General features: G+C 36.9%; 1 pseudogene; it reads left to right on the forward strand.

Annotated features, from left to right (window-relative positions):
* Window positions 1-12059: 12059 nt before the first annotated feature.
* On the forward strand, window positions 12060-16596 carry LOC114535802 (annotated as a pseudogene).
* The last annotated feature ends 2026 nt before the right edge of the window (window positions 16597-18622 follow it).

Consider the following 18622-nt stretch of genomic DNA (forward strand, 5'->3'; position numbering starts at 1 on the left):
CATCTTTCTGTTTCGGCTTTCTCATATAACATAAATGAGTATTACAATAAATGTTATCAATAAGCACGTTACATGTTTTGCATTTAACATTTTCGCATAAATGTTTTTCTGGATTCAGTTTACACTTTCTCACAGATTTACCGCATTTCAAACACCTCTTTACGTCTTCGCAAATAGATGGTCCTTCTTTTGAACTCTTGTGATGTTCATAACATGCTTCATTTTTAAATAACCTCTGACATTCTTTACAGTTTATCCAATTTGCTTCAGGTGAACTGTTCAGGTTACCCCGAGAGCAGTCCGTAGATCGACAACACCTGCACATGGAAGGACATATATGATGATGGATATTTGAATATGGTTTTCTACATGTGTGACAATAATAATTCCGCGCAAAAAAACCGGGCATACTGGTGATGACATCGTAATGATTGTTATGTAAATACAAATAAATTCGTTTTACATCGGTCTGACAAGATTGAGGTGGATAAATAATGACATCTCCATGGTCGGCTGAAACTATATTAATCTCGTATTCCATTAAATACTCCTGAAATAATTTCACTTCAGGAATTCCACAGGGACCCCTCGGTACTTTTGCTTCACGGTGTAAATCTTCTGCTTTTTTTCTTTGAAAAGCACTTCGGCTATCCTTTATGAGATGATACTTTTCATCCTTCTCAATCTTTGCAATACCCACAACCAATGCTCTGGCAAGACACATATCATCATCATCATTCTTTATAGTAACTACTGATTTCTTTGTTCGCAAATGTTTTAAAAGATCAATACGACTTCGCTTTGAACCTCGTGATCCCGACGGCATTTCAACATGGACGATGTCTGCGATTACTGTATCATTTAAACTGAAATGTTGATTGGATTGTACCACACGCTCAACCTGTGAAAATATTCGTTCAGGAGTAAAATGGGAAACAGGCATGAACGGTAAGGATATCGGAACATCTAGTTGAGGTGTGCGTAAAACGAAACGCACTTGATCGCTCTCATTCATTCCATTTGTAATATTATCTATTAATCTTTCAAAAATTTGCTGTGTGCGTTCATACTCCTGAATAACATTGAGATCTTTATTCTCATTATTAAAACGAACGCTATAGTCAATACCCTTTGTTTTAAACTTTTTCGACTTTACTTCATTAATCTTCTCTATGGTATAAAAAGAAGTCTCCTCGTCGTCGTTATTATCGTTATTATTTTCATTACTTGTACTTGCTCCTTCATTTACTCTATCTTGCCCTCCAAATTGCACTGTATTGTCTACTTCTTCGTAACCTCGTTTCTTGCGGTTAGGATCGATTTGCATATCTTCTTCATCCACCTCCCAAATCCATTCATCGTTGCTATCTGAAAAGAAGTTTTCTTCAAAATTAAAATTCTCTTCAGATATTTCCCAAATCCAATCATCATCATCATCATCGTAATTAAACAAATCCTCCTCTCGTCGGGAACTCATTTCTCCCCTAAATGAAAATGACATACATTTTGCACCATTTTATATCCTAATGTAAACGTGCTTTTAATATTACAACACGTGTTTTTAATATTACAACACGTGTTTTTATTTTAAAAACACTTGCTTTTAATATTGCAGCACGTGCTTTTTTATTTCGGCATGCGCTTTTTTTATTTCAGCACGTGTTTTTAGGGATCTTCTGAAAAAACACGTGCTAATAAAAAGTATAAATAAAAGAAGAGAAAACCTCTTAATCACAATCTTTTTAAAAATGAAATGTTTACATGGTAAAGAAGCTGTAGTCTCTGAAGATGGATTGTTCTGGATTTGCGGTGAAGCAAACAACAACAATTGTAAACTCTCTTGTTCCGAAGAAGACGGTTTTTTATACGAAAAAGGAATTGAGAAATTCCTGGCAACCTTCCAAAAACAACCTACATGTTGTAATGGAAACCTTGCAAAATTGAGAATGGTGAAAAACCCGGAGAAATCATCTTACGGTCGACCCTTCTTTGTATGCTCTAAAGATAAGAATCCATGCAGATACTTCGAATGGGCCGATGTGTACATAAATGATGATAGACCGCAATGTCATCATGGCGAGAAAAGTAAAATACAAGTGGTTAAAAAAGAAAGTTCAAACAAAGGGCGATCCTTCTTCTGCTGTCTCGAACCACAAGAAAAGTCATGCAATAAATAATTAAAATAATTAAAATAAAAACACGTGTCGTTATATAAAAACGCGTGTTTTTAAAATAAAAACATGTGTTTTCAAAACTATAAAAAGCCGAAAAACATATTATAATTTGCCCTGTTAAAACATTGTCGAAAAGATGGAAAACGTCGTAGGTCTAATCGATATGGATGGGTTCAGAATAGAAAAGATTTTTTATTGTAAGGAATTAGGATTGATGGGTATGGACTACCTAGAAGCATTATCGTTCTTTTTTGAAATACCGTTTGAATGGGAAAAACTAAACGCGAAAGATAAAAAACATTGTTTGTACGTCACTAAACACATTCATAAACTCCCGTTCCATGGTCCTGAAGGAATAATGCTCCGCGAAGCAAACGAGATCCACGCTATAGTCAAGTCATTTTACGAAAGCGTGAAAGAAGACGAAAATAGTTCTATGGCATATAAAGGGGGCTGTATTGAAAGAGATCTGTTAAAGAAAAACAATATTCCACATATTAATCTGGAAATATTTGGATGTCCGAAACCATCCCAATTTACTCCGTGGATTCTGGCTGACCCACGTAACATAGACAATACCTGGATGGAGACCTGCGGAAACCACTTAGAAAAAAATGCATATGAACACTGCCCAAAATCGGAATTGGAAATAATTAACAAATGGATTGATGGATACAAACAATCATATTACAAAAACATTATGTAGAGTTTTAATATGTCAATAATCTTCGTCAAACATAGATGTACTAAAAGCTGTTCCATTAAACATGACCATTAATTGACTCCTTGCTACTCTGTCCCATCTCTTTGGCTCTTTAAAAATAACAACTTCTTTCAATATGTCATTGATCTCGTTACATACAATAAATGTGGTAAATAAACCACTGCGCACATCCGTAAAACCCATTTCCATCAGTTTAATATACATAACATCAAGATAAACACTCTTAACTCCATTCCGTATTGATTTATAACTTTGATTCTTTAAGCACACACCATAAAGATCACTCTCGACTTGAACAATAATTTTACAATTAAACATACCAACAGGTAATCTTAAAACAAACTTATGTTTACACGTTATATACGATTTAAAAATATTAGTAGGATGTGTAGTAAAATAAATAGGAATCTCAATACAGTACTTCCCAGGTGAAATATTCGCGTAATCCGTAAGAATCTCTTTTACATCGCTCTTCAAAATATGATGGATGAAATATATAAACACCGGTTTCAGCGCCTGTACCAATTGACTTCTAAACAAATGTGCTCTCAGGACAAATATAAAAGCAAGAAGGGAATCGATATCCAAAGGACGGACATAAATCTGTTGAATTATATCCTTAATATCTCTTGAAGTAGGTATTTTTTTACTGAATATGACATCTTCAATCTTATTTGCTATCCCACTTACACTCCTTGACATATTCAAAAATATGATAATAATAACAGAAAACACAGCCTTATACATATTATAAAACACATGCTTTTATTTTTTAAAAACACTCTGTACATATTTAAAAACACTCTGTATTTATTTTAAAACACATGCTTTTTTATTATCTATTAGAATATATACCAAACTGAGATGAAAAATACCAACTCAAACATATCCTTACTAATCTATCACATTTCATGTCCTCTCTAAAGAGCAACGCCCTTTGTAATACATCATCTACATTATTACATAACAAAAAAACTTTCATAGATGAACTCCTTGTTATAACATGTCCGGTAATAGTAAAATTAAAAGGGTGGTGTGTACGAGTCATATCCTTGTAAAGAGTCTTCACTGTATTTCGTATCGCTCTATAATCAGGACTCCTCAAATACACCCCATACAGTTTATTATTAATTTGAACAATAACCGTACAATTAAACATACCCCTCGGTAATCTCAAAACAATCTTATTGTTAAAATTGTCCACATAGTGTTTGTATATATCTTGAGCGTGAGATGTAAAATAAATTGGTACTTCAATACAATACTTCCCAGGACATATATCCACATACTCCATAAGAATCTCCCTCATGTCGCTCTTTAATACATATTGAACCATATATGTAAACATCAATTTCAATGCCTGTACAAGTTGATTCCTAAGTGGATGAAGTCTCAAAAAACAAACAAAAGTAAAAAGGGAATCAATATCCAACGTTCGAATCAATGTTCCAGGAATAAAAAATATATCCTTTATATCCCGCCTTGATGGACATTCAACACTAATTATTGCATTTTGAATTTGTCTAACAGCATTAGCTTGAACACAATCCATAATAATGATTACATGTTAAAAACATTACATATATTTATAAGATTAATAAAAACATGTGCTTTCGAAAAGAAACACGTGCTGAAATAAAAAAGCACGTGTTGAAATGAAATAACACGTGCTATTATTAAAAACACATTGATAAGAATGACGTCATCAGTGACGTCATCAGTTAGGATTAAACTCTAATCCGTTAATCCTAATCCTTTAAATCAGCACATGCTTTTTGAATACATTATGACGTAATCCCACTGTAAAAATAGCACGTGCTTTTATCAATAATCCCACTATAAAAATCCCACTATAAAATTTGCTGACTCAGCAATCCCACTATATGGCCATGGTAATACTACTATTGTGCAAGCGTCTGGCTCTACTGGAAACTGAGCATTTATTGTCGAAAGCGATAGCAGCGTTAGGCCTCATTATGTAACGGTAGCAAAAACGGTAAAGTGACTTGCAATGACTGTCCAAGTTGAAAGCACGCAAAATCTGTGCCCATTTATTGGCTGTCGCGGAACAGGTCGGCGCCACAGCGAGGTATTTAAATTGGCTTCGAGTACTGGACAGAGAAACCATTATCTCTATAATTCAAGCCCTGGTGTTTAGCAAGTTGTACTATTGCTCAGCGGTATGGTCAAATAGGTCAAAGAAAAACATCGACAAGTTGCAGAGTACAAAATTTTGCAGAACAACTAGTTACAAACACCAGAAAGTTTGAACACATAACACCTGTTCTGTTGGAATTGAAATGGCTATCAGTAAGCTGTATATTGGAACTTAAAGACGCAGTGATGACTTTTAAATGTAAAAAAGGCCTAGCGCCAACATATTTAACAGATAAATTTAAAGATAGACCGGCAATTTGTAACACTAGAAGCAAAGACATGTTACAAACTCCTTTTTATCATAGTGCTGCTGGCCAGCGTAGTTTTTTATATAGCTACAAAAAACTGGAACGACTTACCGGCCACCGTAATGAGGATTAACTCTATAATTGATTTTAAAAATCGTGATTAGCTTAAAATAGTATATATATATATATATATATATATATATATATATATATATATATATATATATATATATATCATTGTTTATGGAAGTAAATTTTAGTTTAGATATGTAAATACATTATAGCCTTACATAGAATTAATTCTGAAAAGCCCATTGGGAGAATTATTAAAGTATAATAATAATAATAATAATAATAATAATGATAATGATAATGATAATGATAATGATAATGATAATGATAATGATAATGATAATGATAATGATAATGATAATGATAATGATAATGATAATGATAATGATAATAATAATAATAATAATAATAATAATAATAATAATAATAATAAAGGGACCCTCCCAAGTCAACCTAACATCTTTAGTGCATGACTTGCGATAGTTCGAAAGGCGTGGTAAGGAAAGGTGCGAAATCTTCGACTGCAGTACGAAAAGGAGGAAGAAATACAATCGGAATTCCCGCTACAGTGGTAGCAGACCGGGTCAGTATCAGACCAGAATCTCTACCACAAATTCCGTCGCCGCAGCCGCAGTGACAACAGTGTCTACAACACAACAATGTACTCGTGCATCTGTGCAATCTTGTCAACTTTTGTCGACGCCAATACAATAACAGAAAACCAATAGAAGTCATATTACCAATAGAAGTCATATTTACTTCAATGGTCATGACATCTTTTAATATAGAAAAAGGTAGGAAAATAGTCAATGTTCGCAGTAAAGCAACCATTTTGGCGAAAATACCCAATGAATTTGCTTCTCGCGTATTGTATAAAAGGAGCTAGTTAAAGCTGCACGGTTTTATTATATAGTAATTATATATTGTATAATGTATATAGTATTTTATTATTATTGCATAGTTAAAAAGAAAAGTACTGGCAAAAATACGGCATAAATGAGACCATGAATATGTAGTTTTTCTATCTATGTTCGAATGACTGAACTCTAATCGGAGGTTTCTTACTTTATTTGCTGATTATTCAAAAGAAATAATATTTACAGGTACACCTTTACGAGAAAGATTGGAAGTTTACGTTTGTGCAATATACAGTGGGAAAATTTTTAGCTCAGTATTTCACTATTAACGGTAGGCTCTATATTAATTGTAAGTACAATTATATTTACAAGAAAAAACATCAACAAAAAACTAATGTTGATAATATTATATTGTGTTATATTGTTGAATTTTTTGTATTAAACGTTATATGATATGATATACCATATGTAATCATGCACTATAAGTATAACAGACTAAAATAAATGTATATGTACGATGAAAGCTGCTTTTATGGCGTGTACACTTTAGCCTGTGTTTTCAATAGCTCCGTCGTGTTGCGCTGTGTATGAAAGGCTACGGGTAAAAGTATATGTACTAAGTTTGTATCGTTGTACAAAATAAAAAATAAATTAAATTGGAGAAGGAAAATTAAGATTCGTCAGGTCGAAAACGAAAAAGTGGTACGACATGGTGCTCCGCGCCGAACTGCACAAATAAGAAAAGAAAAACACCTGCATGATTTATCATTTTTCAGTTTTTTAAACGACCCGGCCAGGTGAGATATTCTGAAGGGGAAATATATTTCTCAACTTTCTTTCGATATATAGATATGAATTATTTAACATGTACTAGAACCAAAAGGTGGGCTATCAACAGCAGACGAAATGACTTGGTTAAAAGGGAAGTTGGGTTTTCGACGTCGTTTTTTGACGTGGGTTCAAGGTCCAAAGGATGTCAATTCGACGTCGAAACAACGTCAATTTATCGAGGTCACGAAACACCAAAGTTTTTCGACAATAAATTAAACCATTAATATTGCAATAAACGTTAGATTGTTGCTAAAAATCGTTGTCGACATTTAATGAAAGATGATAAACCTCAACCAGATAAAATTACAAAATAAGTCATCTTAATCATTAAAATTTCCAATTAGCTACATAATTTATTATTATTAACAATTTTGTTCATTGCTGACTGGCTAAGAACATATAAAGAATATTTTTGTTTAAGAAATTACACGGTTCGGAGGAAGTGCTCATGAAAAATTGTATATATATATATATATATATTTATATATATATATATATATATTTATATATATATATATAAGTTTCAAAAAACGTCGTTTTTATCATATAGATATGAACAAAAATATTTTCTGTAATGGACCAAGAGCGTCGTAAATGGTAATAAACATTGTCAATGAGAATAAATGTGTTGTATTTAGCAGTTGTTGAGACGATCAGCTTGTCAGACTAGAATGAAAGAATGAATGAAGATCTTTATTTTATCAGGGTAGTCCTTTCAGTGTTACAGTGAACACTGTTATCAACAGGAGCCCTGAAATTACAAGTAGCTACAATAGATTGTTCTTATAGTATAAAATTTGCTACAACTATTAGAAGACTAAGAATTACATAACATCGCAATTACGTTTAAAATTATTAAAAACTACACAGCCATTATAAAAAAATGCAACAGATTACTTTGTCTGGTTATCCTCGTGTTTATCTCTCTATTGTATACAAAATAATTATGTAAAAACTGAGGCGACTTCTTCTGCAAGCATAAGTTAACCAACTTAAAGATATGTTTATTTCGCCTGTTCTCTAACTTGTCCCACTTGAGAAGAGCAAGGGCTGGAGCACTACGTGTGGTTCTCATAACAATCCTACCAGCCCGATTCTGCAGACGCTCTAATTGATCGATATCACTTCTGTTGCAACACGCCCAGACCGAATCACAATAATCCAAAATTGGTAATATGAATGCTTTATAAATCATATTGGCTGCGTTTGCTGTGAGATCATTCCTTGTTCTAGGAAGCAAACCGAGTCTCTTCCCAACCTTGGTTGTAATATACTCTACGTGAGATTTCCAAGTAAGACTGTCATCAAGAAACACGCCAAGATATTTATATTCCATCACTCGCTTTAGTTGGTAATGTCCAATTGTAACCCGAAAGTTTGTAACTTTGGCTAAGTTAGCACCAGTTCCAAAGAGAATAAGTTCAGTTTTGCTGAGGTTCAGAAATAACTTATTCAAATGTAGCCAATTGCGTATCAATTTTAACTCTGTATTCAAGACTCTTTCAATTTCACTCGTATCTTTCGCCGAAAAAAAGATCACCGTATCATCAGCATACATTAATATATCGCAACGAACTGTACTATTTGGTAAATCGTTGATAAAAAGGACGAAGAGTAATGGGCCCAATATAGACCCTTGAGGTACCCCAAATGACACAGTACCGGGTTCTGAAAAAGCATTCCCAAACTGAACAACTTGCTCACGATTTTGCAGGTAATCCACAAACCACTCGAGCTCTTTACCTTTAACTCCAAAACCCTGTAACTTTTCGATTAGCAAGCAATGATCCACAGTGTCGAAGGCTTTGCGCAAGTCTATAAAGACTGATCCCATTATCAGCCACTGATCCATTCTACGACGAATATGATCAGTCAGAGCAATAACAGCATGTTCTGTGGAATAACCTCTTCGGAACCCACATTGAGAAGAACTGAGAATGTTGTTTGCTGTAAGAAACCGGCACAGCTGTGTATGGATTGCCCTCTCCAAAATCTTTAAAACCGTCTAGCATAAAATTTGTCGTTGATTGGCGATTTCACCGCCGAAATTAATCAAATCAATGAAATCATTTGGCGTTGACTTCGATAGCTGTTTTATGGCATGTTTAACCAAGTGGTTTCTTTCTTTTAGGTTAAAAATGAATAACATACGACTTTTTCCAGTTCCTATGAATGTCTTTTAAATAAATGTAATTCGTCTTGCGCTTTTATACCCCAGTTTGCTGTTTTATACATTGGATTCTAAAGAGCATGTAAAAGGCCCGCTCTTTACCAGCCGCCATGTTTGTTGTCAGTGACCCGCAATAAAATTATCGCCCGCAACATTCTTTTAGTGTAAAAGAGCCAATCATGATGAAGGAATCAACAATGTATCCCAGGGCCTATGTGGAGAGCAACGGAGCTAGGCTCTGGGGACGAGCATGTCTTTGCATATCATTATGAGCATTATGAATAGTCCATAATCCTATTCCATAATTCTCCTATTCCTGCTCAGCCAAATTAAGGTATGGCAGAAATTTAGGTCAGCGCCCCTTACACCTATCTGCTCTGCCACAGAAATAAGTAATCACCAACCCCTTTAACCATCGATCACCCACCTCATGAACATCCCAAACCTTATACCCCAAAACTAAATTCCCATTGGTCGCAAACTCCGGTAATTAACCATCACGTATTCGAGTCTGATGGGCGAAATGCGCACACAAACCGCTTTAAGTCATTAGTATCAGTCCAAGACTGTGATGCGTCGGTGCCCTGGAGGGAAGCCAACTTGCAGGATTAAGAACTTTCGCCAACTGCATGTAATAGAGGGCGGTATGTTGACGAGACCAACCCACGAGGTCCATGATCTCTGAAAGGTCGGCACCAGAGAGAGCCAAAGTAATGGCACAACCTGAACGAAAGCCATGTTGAGTCTTGTTCGAGTCGGATGTTCTTGATACGCAGGGAAGCCAACACTACAGCTATATGTATCATGTTTGGGCGGGATAAGATGTAAGCCTGTCCTTAACTCAATCAGGAAATTCAATGCGAAAACGTAATAAGTCACCTGGAATATCGACATATGGGGCCCAACCATCCCTCGCCGGTAACAACAACACATCCGATGCACCTTTGGACGCTAGTTTACACGCCTTAGTCAAGAAGCGGTGTAGCAACGGCCACCAATACTTGCCGGGGTAGATATTCAAGATGATGATTGTACAGGACTGTCTAAAACCCCAAAGAAAACGACACAGAGGGCCAACCAAGACTAAGGGCGGGAAAACATAAGAATGCTGCATGACCGCTCCAAAGCGGGAAATATCTTGCGCAAATTTGCAGTCCAATGCTGAAAGTTGGGTTTGCCTTGGTAGAAACGTAGGATAAATGGAGCAGGACGTTTAACTCCATGGTTGTAAAGAAGAGAACTTTGAGTGCATTATTTAGTGCCTGGCTGCGACTACCCTGATTATTCCAAGCATGAATAACGACTTGATTATCCACCAGGAGATCGACACGAGCGTCTCGAACGTGCTCCTGAAAGGACCGAAGTACCTTGTCTATGGCGGTAGCTTCTTTAGTAGCAACATTGTAGGATATTTCCACTGGTGCCAATATAATCTGAAACTTCCATTTGCACAGGAGCCAGGATTGGGATGCATCAGTGGCAAGTGTTATTTGTAGATGGCGTTCATCCCACCAGGGTAAAGGATCATTCCAGTTCCCGAGGAACAATCAATGAGCAAGTTCCTCCGAAGAGCACTCTGCAGGGGAATAGGCTTCCTGATAGATACACCCTGTCAAAATGGCTCTATTCATCTCTCTGGTGAACAACTGTGCCACGGGGAGAGGGAGGGAAAAAGAAAGCACTTTCCAGCTATTCTCTGCAAGGTTTTCACATATACAAATCGGGATTGTAGCGCCTCGGAAATAAGACTTATAAAGCGCTGTTTCTTTGCCAGAATGATATAAAAACCTGGCGGGAAGAATCGGCTCCAAAGCCCAAGTATGGAACCTCTTTCTGTGGGATCAGAATCGATTTAGCTAGACCGAGAAAATAACCGAGACAAAAAAGATAAAAGGCGACAATAAAAATGGCCGATTTGGCCGCCGCAAGCTTACGTTGATCTGTCGTCAGCAATAGAGCATGTGCATCTTTATCCTGTGTTACTTGTAGCTGACCGTTGTGCCGGTCATCAATATAGAGTAAGCAAGGTATGCCCAACAAATGGGAAAAATTAGAAGCCTTCAAACTTGTGGAGTGGTAAACATAAGGGGAAAGCTTCCACCCAAAAGGCAAGGTGTTATATGTGAAATACCACCCACCCCACTGAATACCAAAATAGGTACCACTGGCTGGAATTAACAAAATATGGTCGTAGCCCGACTTATCGTCCAACACAGTCTGATAAGAGTCCTTAGTAACATAACGTGGCAGGTCTGTCAGCTTATCCAGGTGAAAAGGCTTATCTTGCATCCAGAGGTTCAAAAATCCTGCATCATGACACAGCTGTGACTTGGTTGGCTCCACTGTCAAGGGTAACACTAAGTGCAGCAGTGAATCCTGCCCGACTCACTCTATGAGGGAGATAGCACCTGACTTTAAACATTGTTGAAGGGTGGTGGAAATAAATTCAACAAAGGATTTACAGGACACATTATTCTTGAATAGGGGGTGGCAAAGCAGAATGAAATTGTTGACCTTTAAACGTTCCCTTAAAATGCCGAAAGTAAGGGAAAATCGAGACTTGGTTAGTAATACAGTCAAGGATTTGATGTTGCTCAGCCGAGGGCACCCCTGTCGCCATACATTCCCAGGAGTGAAGATGTCATGTAACTCTCCCGCGCGGAAATGAGTGGGATCCCGGAAGGCTAATAGGTCAATATCGTCCACAACCTCGTCATGTTCCTCCAGGGGCACAACATTTAACAGATGTCGATCAGCAGGGACCACTGTATGTCCTCAATTGGTTGTCACATAGCAAGATAATCATCAAATGAAACGGTTCTCTCCATGGCCAAGATGTACCCTGCAAACAATAAAACTGGTGTGACAAAGAGGGAAAACCCCCTGGCCAATCAACAGAGAAAAGACAGCTTTGTCCCAGTATGACCGGGAGGGTTTAGTTAAAATACCCCGTTTTTAAAGCGACAACTCGCGAACTGATTAGCCCAACACCACAACATAGACAAAAGCAAGGTACGATGTACGCACATGCCTACTGATTGAACTGCCAAACAATTAATGGCGGGCACTAGGGAGGCTAGGAAGCGCAAGCTCTCCCAATCTATTACACAAAAGTTTGTTTATTTTTAATCAAATACAAACCTCAACAAGAGCACAACTTATTTAAATGTAACAATTTTGGTCCAAATCAGTTGATCGTAGTGTGTCTTTCTTTTTTGACAATAACATTAAGAATACAATTATCCTCATTGATTGCAATATCATTGCACTCAAAAACTCCATGTTAACAATGCAGAAAGGACTTCCCAGATCTTGTTGAAGAAAGGAAACAGATTATCATGATGATTCAGGTGTTTTTCTCCTATTTTTGCATTACCTCACCATTCTAGTGTCCATCACTGGACACAATCGATTGAAACAGCTACTTTCGAGATTATTATTATTATATGCAGAAGCATTAAACCTGGAGACGAGTTTATAACCTGAGTGAAATAGGTGAATGAGTCACATCCCTAATTTGCATACATGTAATTCAGTGCCGCATGTTCTTTATAATAAACACTGGAAACAGTATATAAATAGCAATAAACAATACATATCGATTGATAATGTAAAGTATTAATTGGATTTTTTAATCTTTTTTTAATTTTCAGTATATATATATATATATCAAGCAGAGTTACCCAATACCTTGAGAATCAAGTTGCTTCTCAATCCTCCAGATGTTAACAGACGCTTTTCGCTAAATCAAAGACATCTTTGGCTCTTAACGGTCAGTGATAAAGACCAGCTCTTACTTGTTTCAACAATCAAGTGTTTTCAGGCTTATTTCCCGGCTAAACAAAGAGCTTGTTTCCCGGTCACATGATCAGTGGAGTTATCAAAGAGGATGTTCAGCTCTGCATTGAAATGTGCATAGAGAAAGGATCTCTTTCAATTAAGACAGATGAAATATACGGGTTTATTTGTTGCCTTTCAACTCATGAAATGGCTCTTAAACCGGGTTTGGAGTATTCACCTTCTCATCGCACAGTTGTCGGACTTGTCAAACCTGAACAGCTGACATTTGAAAAAATACGGGATTTTGACACTTATGCGGATGTCCTAGCATACTTGAATAGCCACCAATTCGTCCTATAGGCAAGGGAAGTAAGAATATCTTGTTGTGACGACACAGTTAATTTCCCAGTCAGTGTGTTTTACTGTGGCAGCAAGGGTGGAGCCAAATGCATCGAAGAGCTATACAACAAAATTCTTTATTCGACTGAACAGTGTGTAGACTGTTTACAAAGCAATGAGGAATGTACATTTTGTTGCAGAGATTGTTTCACTGAAAAAGATGTTTGTGACCCTTGTGAAGCATTGGGCTATTCGGAATGGCATCCACTTTTGCGTTCATGCCAACTTAGTCTTGGCAAAATGTTTGTACAAGGCTGCTGCCATTGGTTTGGTGTACAGACTGTGACCCAAGCAGAAAAGTTTTATAAACACTATGCTAGCCGATAAATTAAAGTACCCTTACCAGGTACCAGTTCCAGATTGCCCTCACAATATCAAATCAGTTAGATCATCTGAATTTTGGTACTGGATTGACATCAATGGATATCTGGTTAACGTTAGATTGTTGTTGATCTTGCATAGAGAAAAATAAGATATCAAGAAATATCTGTCCTTGAAAGCTCTGCAAAACAAAGATTGAATGGACCTTGAAAAAGCAATAGAAATTCGCAGGAAAACGGTTCAACGCGTCATCCCAGATCAATTTATCAGCACAACATTGGTTCCAGAACTAGAATTTAAGCAGTGGAAAAAGAATGGGACAAATCTTTTGAAATGTCCCTGTAAGACCCAAATGAATAATTATTGAATATTTATGTTTGAGCATTTGTGTTAAGTATTGCGGGCTCGCGAACTGAGATATATAAGCGCTAAGTCGCATAATTAGTTTAGTTTTTTACTTTAAATTACTGGACAGTGGAAGTACGTTATATTCGAGGATTCAAGGACAGTAGAAGGATTCATTTATATTTAAAGCCAAGATTCGTCAACGTGAGGTATATTATGTTTCATTATTGCATGCATATTTAAATTGTAATAGTAGGTAGTAATAGCTAGTGAAATATTTATTTTAGAAAACCAGTGCATTCAGTGCAAACTATGGTGTAATAAAGAAGACACAATTTTAAGTGCTGTGACTGAGTTATTCTCATGTTGAACTATAAACGTAGATGTTTAGGATCTACAGTCCCACTGGACTTTCTTTTTCTGCAAATTACAGCAAGTTATTTGTTACTGATCACCTCCTTCATGCAATTTATATAGTTGACATGCACTGTCCGAGCAACGTCACATATATTACTGGTGGTATAGAGCAAGGTTATGAGAACGGAAGCGGCAGAAAAGCAAGGTTTCATAACCCTTCTGGAATTGTAGCCTGTAACGATCAGCTGTGATCAAGGAAATGGAAGAATAAGAGTAATTAATATAGCATCCCTTTTTTGTCATGTCTCTCAGATTGCACAAGATGTTGAAGACAGTGAAAATGAGGACGAAGAGTGTGCGGTTCGACATGTTCGCCAGGTTGATATGAGGGATCTGTCTTTGATTTCAGAAGGTGATGATGCTTTGAATTTGGTGTGTCCTTTTGTTATGTGCGCTTCTGCTAAAGAACCATTCCAATTATATGTATCAGATATTCAGCTTAACAAAATGTTTACAATTTCAAACCTCAATCAAGATGAGGAAAGGAACATTTCTGGTTATGTTAATGAAATATGGTACTTTGAACAATCTAGTGTTGAACATCGTAGGCCTCGACACAAGCCGGGCAACACCTGTTAGTTGGGGACTGCAACCAGAATGGTTCAAGCATCCATATGTGCAACCTTGATAATCTTCAGGAGCTACGATCAATTTCAAATGTTCCAGGCCCTATGGGAATTGCTATAACAGAAGAAGGAACTGTTATTGTGTCTTCCAGCAACAAACACAGGTTATATAGTGTAAAGCAGGACGAAATGCTGACGAACACTGGTACCCTTACACGGATATGTGGGGATACTTGTCCAGGTCACTGTGATGGTGTCAATAGTGAATGGAACATGCCTTCTGCTTTATGTGTGTAGTGCAATACCGTTTTTGTGTGTGATACCGGAAACAAGGCAGTACGAATGATGACATCTGCGAAGAAACTTGTTCCCCCTCAGCAAGAAATGTAGTATGCCAAGTATGCCAACGTTTCTAGACTTGACAAAAAAGCTTTAAAAAAAGATTTACCAGCTACATTTGACAATCATTTTAAGCACGTTGGAGAGGTTCACTCTTTTTTTTGTAAACAGGGACAGCAAGCACTTGAGAGGACAGGAAATCGTAATACTAACAGACCAGACATAACAGTTGCACGATGCACACACGAATTGTTTCAAATTGTGTTGGACTCACTCACAAGCCTATCAAATACCTTACAGAGATTGGAAAGGATAATCTTCTCAATAGTATTCGTTTTGAAAGCCTTACCACCCTTAGTGTGGAGAGCTTTTTTAAAGCAATGAGAGCCGACCACAATATGCTTACCATTCTAACTCATTTTACCTCGAGAAAATAATCAACAGCGATCTCCCACACTTGGCATCTTGTGCCACCAAGCAAACTGCTGCAATGAAAGGAAGGAGAAAAAGGTGAGCATAAAAGGCGCAAGGAAATAATGTGAGAACTCGTAAGCGAGAACGGCAGGAGTGTTAAACAAGAAAATGTGCGCTGAAAGACGAAGGAAATTACAGGAACGCTTCCATTTGCCTTGAGTTTGAGACCAACTGTTGTTACAGCCTCAGAGGAAATAGACAACATTGTAGCTGAATGTCAAACTGTTAACGCACCTAATGTTAATCCAGGAAATAATGTGCGAGTAAGAGTTCAGTACGGCAGCAATGACATTGTTGCGGTTAGACACAATCTAAGAAGGGAGCCCTCTCCATACTGGTTGGGAATTTTGCTGGAAGATGTTTTCGTTGATGTTGTCAGCAGTAAATTTTTCATAAAAAAAATGAGAATTCAATGGCTTAATCAGACAGATGATCTGCTGTGTTATGTTATAGGTGATACCTGTGAGAACAATTCACCACAATGTATCATGACCAACTCTCGTGGTATTTCGTTAGATTATCCCGTTTCATTAGATTATCCCAATTTAGCTAACAGAGATGATTTAAGTGGCGACGAGGAGCTAGGTCACTTGGAGGAAGATGATGAAGAAAATATTGAACAAGCGTCCAACCAACCTCTCTTGAACGAACAGTCCCTTCCACCGAGACTTTCTGGCATAAGCCTTTCTGGAAGAAGAACTACCCGTTTTCGTCCCCGCTAGTTACTCACATATGACTTTATTAAACATCTATTGATATAACTACGAAGATTTTATTTTTAATTAGTATTGTTTGTTAAAGGCTGAGATAAAGATGCACTTAACGTTTTTTTGTTGTGTGTTTATATTTTTACACAATATTCGCCAAATGTAGGCAAACAGTATGCAACAAACAGCGGTATTTGCCTTCAACTTGGAAAATTATAAATTGGAATGTGGAATCCACCAGTAATGTGGAATCCAGAATCCAACCAAATCTAATGAGTGGAATCCGGAATCCAAGCAGTGGAATCCAGAATCCAAAAACCTCTTGGGTTACCTTACATGGGCGATCCAGGGCACACTTTATAGACTAGGTTCTCTAAGAGTTACAACCTCTAATTGATATTATTATAACAGCATGGATGTATTTAGGAAAGATTTTAAGAAGAATGTTTTAGATGCCATTAAAATGGAAAGCAAGCAGTTAGAGAGTCAAATACATCCAGAAACCTAATAAGAATGATCAACAGCCAGGTTATTCACCTCCCACATTAACTACTTCAGAAACACCCAAGACCTTGCAAAAACCAGATAAGCCACCACTCACCTTGATTTCTCCAGAATCACCCAAGCCGCTGCAACAACCTGATAATCCACCACCGACCTTCACTACTTTAGAACCACCAGAAACCCTGCAACAACTAGGTAATCCACTACTTACCTAGATACTTCAGAAACACCAGAGACCCTGCAGCAAAAAGATAATCCACCTTTGGCCATACAAAAAAATAAAGGACGGAAAATTGTATTTGACAACTTTACACAGAAAGTGCATGGAATGACTGAAGCCCATCAAAACCTGATGTTCACTGGGTTACCCACCTTGCTGTAGAAAATAGGGTATTTGAAAGCCACATGTCATGTGAAAAGCCTTCAAATGAAAAGCTTTTGTCAATGGAGTATGGTTCTTGTCTGCCCAATCTTTATGAAAATCATTTGCAAAGGGAAAACTACATTTTATTAATTGAAAGAGTTATAGTTGAACTGCCATGTTTGGAATTTCTAAAGAGCTATGTGGTAAAACACATTTCTCATCAATATTCTAAACAAATGGCTCAGAAGTCGGAAACGGTATGTATGTGAATTCCCTTTATGAATGTTTTTGAGAATTATAATTATTTGAGTACCACCAAAATATAAAGTAATGACAGTCTATGATTGAGGAAGGTATGTGTTGTGACAGAGAAGCAAATGCTTATATATTTAACTTCATTATATCAAGAAAGAGTTTATCCCGAGCAGGCGCAGAGCGCCTGCGAGGGAACTAATTCCGCTCGGAGATTAGGAATTACACCCGGAACCCGGTAGAACATAGGCGAATCCAAAGTTGTCCAAATCACTGAGCTATATAATAATTCCTGGAGGACCGGCTCCTAATGTTTTTTTCTCAAAAAATGAAGCAAGAAACATGGCGGATTTTTCGTGCTGACGCCAGATATGGTCCCACTGGGCAATGGTAATGACCACTGACCAACCGCGATCCAAGCCAACAGACGTTGCTCTTCACCCTCCGGTTTTTTGCAAAAAATTCCCGCCTTGAATAGTTTTTCAAAGTGTTTACATGCATTTAAAACGTTAACCAAGGTTTTTGAAAATTTTTCATAAATATGCCGCGTTTTTGTTCAGCTTTTGGATGCCGTAACCGATTGTCTAAGGAAAATATTTCTTCCCATCGGTAAGAATCTTCAGATTTACATTTCAAATAAAATATTTAAATGCGATATAATTCTTAGGTTTTTACAAGACTGCATTAACTCACGACAGCAAAACAGAGGATTAATATTGAAATAGGCTTGGATTTATTTCAGGATTAACGATTTCATATTCTTTTATATTTTACGTATTGTATTTCTGTATATTTTAGATATTGTATTTCTGTATTTGCATATTTTAATTATATTTTGAAGTCACGAAAGACGCCATCACGTTCAACACGTGGCTGTGTAATTGCAATAATTTAGGTAGCCTATAAATGTAAGCGCCCTGA

The sequence above is a fragment of the Dendronephthya gigantea genome, unplaced genomic scaffold (assembly GCF_004324835.1).
Source record: "Dendronephthya gigantea isolate DGI-Jeju-01 unplaced genomic scaffold, DenGig_1.0 000125F, whole genome shotgun sequence".
Taxonomy (NCBI): domain Eukaryota; kingdom Metazoa; phylum Cnidaria; class Anthozoa; order Malacalcyonacea; family Nephtheidae; genus Dendronephthya; species Dendronephthya gigantea.